Source organism: Nuphar pumila, chromosome 2, assembly GCF_984573655.1.
Source record: "Nuphar pumila chromosome 2, dmNupPumi1.hap1.1, whole genome shotgun sequence".
In the NCBI taxonomy this organism is placed as follows: Eukaryota; Viridiplantae; Streptophyta; class Magnoliopsida; order Nymphaeales; family Nymphaeaceae; genus Nuphar; species Nuphar pumila.
Window position 1 is genome coordinate 91,331,018 of NC_143250.1, and position 6,177 is coordinate 91,337,194.

The following is a 6,177-nucleotide window of genomic DNA, read 5'->3' on the forward strand; positions in this document are numbered from 1 at the left end:
ATGGGAGAAATGACATGTTCTAGAAAATGGAGCCTATGCTAAAGCGTATACAACACCACCAACCAAGACTCAGAGAGAGAGAGCTAGTCTTAGACGAGATGTCCATCGGGAAGGACCCTTCCTTCTGTAGCTCAGGTGACGCAAATACCGCAAAGCAGGTTATATGTTCCCCCCCTCGAACAGGGCAGTTAGCTACATCTCATGATCAGGGGTCCCAAAGAGCACCACGTATGTAAGCATGTGCGTCTCGTATCCTCATGTTTGTCAGCATTAATTAGCGTTGGAGTTTGATGCGATTGCAAAGACTTAAGTACCCTCTCCTCCATTGGTGCAAAAAAAAATGACGGTTCTTGAAAAGGAGTGGTTGTAAAGACTTAAGTGCCCCGAAGATGATTATTTAAGACCCAGTCTCTGCACTGCAGGATTATCCGAAAAAGAAATCTCCCCTGGAGGAGGCCATGGACATCAACCCTCTCACACTCTCTCTCCCTTCTATTTCTGCTCCTGTGCACATCCATTAGAAGATCATACATTGCTCCATCAAGCACCGACTGACCTGTACATTGACTCTTGTGGAGCCTGATTCAGAGTTTTTACCCTTACAGGAGGAGGGTTTGGGGGCTCCTCCCAGCGTGGGTATCATCATTCAACTAAATGAGTTGTAGATCCTGATTCAGAGTTTTTACCCTTATAAGAGAGGGGTAAAACCTCATCTCACTCTCTCTCCCTTCTCTCTCTACTTCTGTGCACATCCAACAAACGATCCAACATTTCTCCATCAAACACCGACTGACCTGCACACTAACTGTAGCATCGTTCAACTTGATGAGTTGTGGAGCCTCATTTAGAGTTTTTGCCCTTACAGGAGGGGGGTTTGGGGGCTCCTCCCAGCGTGGGTAGCATCATTCAACTTGAAGAGTTGTGGAGTCTGATTCAAAGTTTTTACCCATTCATATTTTAAGGCATTAGATCTCATTTTTGAACATCCACGCATGTGCAGTTTGCTTTCATCATGTTCAATTGTTTTCTAGATTATACTTTGAATTCTGGTGCATTTTAGATCTATCGATTTGTATGTAACCAGAGCTCATTTTAATCTGAATTGTTTACTGCAACTTCATGCATATGTCTTCATGCTCTCCACCAAAAATCAGATCATTCTGAGTTTGTTTGACTCACTTTAAAAATCAAGATTCAAAACCTGTTATTTTGCACCGTCAAGATTTTAGCAGAATCAGGACCAACTTGCGAGAGTGATTTCTCCCTAACCAAAGATGATCTTTCCAATCCGTAAAAAGGGTTGTTTTTTAAATTGAATCTAGTTTGTTCATATCAAATTTCAGCGATTTCTATGGTGTTTTCATATCAGTTTCGGGTCAAAAATTCATAACCCTGTCACCCTGTGTCATTTTAACGACTCAGATTTGGATCTATTTTGTTTGAATTTTATTTTCCTAATGGGAGATCATTTTTCAATTCTGTAAAACGAGTTCTCTTCGTTTATGTGTCTAGTTCATCTCTGTAAATTTTCAGAATTTTTCATGGTCAATTACTATTATATTTTGATTAAATACCAGAACCTTGTATCCAGATTTTATAAATGTTCTGATTTTGGCCCCCATATCATGACTGTTGTAGCACTTCTTCAACAAATCGTTATTTGATTGACAATATTCTTCAGCAAATTGTTGTTATAATTTTTGTGAGTCTCTAATGAGTCCCTACTATGATTTGTAGTATTTTTGGGTCTCCAACGAGCCTCACAATGATTTATAGTGTTGTCCGGTCTTTTAACTATGATTTATAGTGCTTTGAGGTCTCCAACGAGCCCCACAATGATTTGTAGTATTTTTCTGTCTTTTAACTATGATTTATAGTGTTTTCGGGTCTCTAACGAGACCCCAGCGATTTATAGTGTTGCTGGACCTCGCTATAGCGATTTGTAATGTTTCTCGCTAAACACTACAGCGATTTGTGATACAAATCGCTATCCGAATCAGGACCAACTTGTCAAGGTCATATCTCCCTAACCAGAGATTGGATTTCAAATCCGTAAAAAGTGGTGTCTTTGTTATGAAGTCTAGTTTTTTTTTATAAATTTTCAGCGATTTCTATGGTCATTTGATACCCCATTTGGATATAAAACCAGACCCCTATTAGTCTGCCTTATTTGAGTGACATAGGTTTTTATTTCATTTTATAAGAGTCATATCTCCCCAACTAAAGATCATTTTTCAAATTCGTAAAAAGGGTTTTCTTCCTCTATATGTTTAGTTTATATTTGGAAAGTTTTATATCTTTTTATGCTCATTTGATATTTCAAACCTATTAAAAATCGAGACACATAGATGAAGTTTCAAACTTTTTAAGTTTTATAACATTTTATAACATGTCTCAGTTTTTAATAGGTTTGAAATATCAAATGAGCATAAAAAGTTATAAAACTTTCCAGATATAAACTAGACACATAGAGGAAGAAAACCCTTTTTACGGATTTGAAAAATGATCTTCCATTGAGGAGATATGACTCTTACAAAATGAAATAAAAATCTATGTCACTCAAATAAGGCAAACTGATAGGGGTCTGGTTTTAGATCCAAATGGGGTATCAAATTACCATATAAATTGCTGAAAATTTACAGTAATAAACTAGACTTCATAACGAAGACACCACTTTTTACGGATTTGAAATCCGATCTCTGGTTAGGGAGATATGGCCCTGACAAGTTGGTCCTGATTCGGATAGCGATTTGTATCACAAATCGCTTTAGTGTTTAGCGAGAAACATTACAAATCGCTATAGCGAGGTCCAGCAACACTATAAATCGCTGTGGGTCTCGTTAGAGACCCGAAAACACTATAAATCATAGTTAAAAGACCGAAAAATACTACAAATCGTTGTGGGGCTCGTTGGAGACCTCAAAGCACTATAAATCATAGTTAAAAGACCGGACAACACTATAAATCATTGTGAGGCTCGTTGGAGACCCAAAAATACTACAAATCATAGTAGGGACTCATTAGAGACTCAAAAAAATCATAACAATAATTTGTTGAAGAATATTGTCAATCAAATAACGATTTGTTGAAGAAGTGCTACAACAGTCATGATATAGGGGCCAAAATTAGAACATTTATAAAATCTGAATACAAGGTTCTGATATTTAATCAAAATAAAATAGTAATTGACCATGAAAAATTCTCAAAATTTACAGGGATAAAATAGACACATAAACAAAGAGAACCCGTTTTACAGAATTGAAAAATGATCTCCCATTAGGAAAATAAAATTCAAACAAAATGGATCAAAATCTGAGCCGTTAAAATGACACAGGGTGACAGGGTTATGGTTTTTTACTCAAAACTGGTATGAAAACACCATAGAAATCGCTGAAATTTGGTATGAACAAACTAGATTCAATTTAGAAAACAACCCTTTTTACGGATTGGAAAGATCATCTCTGGTTAGGGAGAAATCACTCTCGCAAGTTGGTCCTGATTCTGCTAAAATCCTGACGGTGCAAAATAACAGGTTTTGAATCTCGATTTTTAAAGTGAGTCAAACAAACTCAGAATGATCTGAATTTTGGTGGAGAGCATGAAGACATATGCATGAAGTTGAAGTAAAAAATTCAGATTAAAATAAGTTCTGGTTACATACAAATCGATAAATCTAAAATGCACAAGAATTCAAAGTATAATCTAGAAAGCAACTGAACATGATGAAAGCAAACTGCACATACGTGGATGTTCAAACATGAGATCTAATGCCTTAAAATATGAATGGGTAAAAACTTTGAATCAGACTCCACAACTCATCAAGTTGAATGATGCTACCCACGCTGGGAGGAGCCCTCAGAGCCCCCTTTTCTGTAAGGGTAAAAACTTTGAATCAGACTCCACAACTCTTCAAGTTGAATGATGCTACCCACGTTGGGAGGAGCCCCCAGACCCCTCTCCTATAAGGGTAAAAACTCTGAATCAGGGTCTACAACTCATTTAGTCTAATGATGCTACCCACGCTGGGATGAACCCCCGGACCCCCTCCTGTAAGGGCAAAAACTCTAAATCAGGCACATTAGTAGAGAGAGAAGGGAGAGAGAGTGAGAGGGTTGGTGTTCATGGCCTTCTCCAGGAGGAACCCTTTACCTCCCTTGATTTCTTCTCTAGAGAGAGAGAGAGGGTTTTACAGTGTTTTACGAAGAAGGAAGAAGAAGAAGATGACGATGGAGCAATGTAGGATCGTCTGTTGGATGTGCACAGAAGTAGAGAGAGAAGGGAGAGAGAGTGAGAGGGTTGATGTTCATGTCCTTCTCCAGGAAGAACTCTTTGTTTCCCTTGATTTCTTCTCTAGAGAGAGAGGGTTTTACAGTGTTTTACGGAGAAAGAAGAAGAAGACATGTTTGTCCTTTTTTTGAATAGAAAAAGAAGAAGACTTTGAAGAGTCAACATCATCATCGACTTTCTGGATGGAGTACATGTTTGTCCTTTTTTTGAACTGTTTGTTTTTTCTTTTTTGAATGAAGGGCATTTTTGTCATTTTCTCAAACCATCACTTTATGAGAAGAATAGCAAGAAAGGGTACTTAAGTCTTTGCAACAACACCAGAGTCTGATGCAAAGTTATGTCAACATACACGGGAATACGAGCCCCATGTGCTTGTATACGTGGTGCTCATTCAAAGCCCCGAACACAGACGTGGGATTCAGTGAATCATCGGGGGCGAACATACACCACCCTCTCCAAATACCGAGATCGCCTGTCATCGAACGCCGCCCGTGCCTGCAAAGCAGGAGGAAAAGGGTGGATGATGAAAAGAAGAGCATGGACGTGCCGTACATCACAACCCCATACATGATGGTGATTGTAGTTTACAACAACAACAATGGTGAAGAGGTATGCTCTTCATCATCATCTTCTCTACAACCTTCATCTGTTTCAGGATAGAAGGGAAAAAATGACCATTTTAGGACCACCCTATCGCAAGAAAAAGACCACCGAAAGTTTAGCTACCTTAGTGCGGTGAAAGTGAAGCCATGGTGGTCAGAGATGGTCGGTGCACTGAAAAATGGTGACCGGAGAGAGAAAGAGAGAGATGGTCTGTGACATCGAGGGACTTCCATGAGATGTCCTCCACCGCGTAACGCAGAGGCTGAGATCGCCCGTCATCCGTACCTACAAAGCAGGAGGAAGATGGCAGATGATGAAAAGAATAGCATGGACGACGACGTGTGATACATCAGAACCCCATACATGGTAGTTCATACCCAACAACAATGGCGAAGAGTTATGCTCTTCACCATCATTTATCTTCTCACCGAAAGTTTGGCTACCTTGGTGCGGTGTAAGTGAGGGCCATGGTGACGGGTGCACTGGAAAATGGTGGCCGGAGAGAGAGAGAGACAGATATAACTTTTAATAGGAAACGTTCCTCCACCCCTTCAAGAGAAAAAAAAAGCGTACTCTATGAAGGATGGAAAAAAATCATGCAAATTTTTTACTTTGTATCACTTTTTTTTTTACATTTTTTTACAACCCTCATAGAAAAAAAAAAACTTGTGCCTATAGAAGTTTTGATATGATATATTTTTTTTAAATGAAAAAGTTTTACTTGTTTGGGTAGCATGAGAAAAATACAGAAAAAAAATCTTAAAAAAATAAGAGAGAAGGAGCGAATTTTTATAAGGCTCCAAAAATCAACAGCTTAAAAGCTTTGTAAATTTCAAGGCTCATAAAATCATATTTTTTCATCAAGAAAATACGATCTGACAGCCAATTCTTAATAAATCATGTTAAACACATCTTAGATTGTTATGTAGGAAGAATTTTATGAGCATTAAAAAATCAATGACCCATAATGTGCAATATTTTCTCAGCTCACAGATAAAAAGGATGATTCAAGAGCTGATTCCTAGGATGCCGAATGCACACCTTGAGGTCTGATTGGATCAACTCAACAAAACTTGCACCTATGATTTTCAGCTCATTTGAACTGTTACATTGCCATAATTAGATCTTAATCCCCCTCACCCATACACACACACATAAAAAGACCTTCTTGATTTAGATTTCCTGGACATTTGTTGGAAATTAGTAAGATGAAGTGGCAAAATCACAAAATAAACAATACTAATTAAAATATTATGGAGCTTGTTAGTCTTCACGTTTAAACGCTAG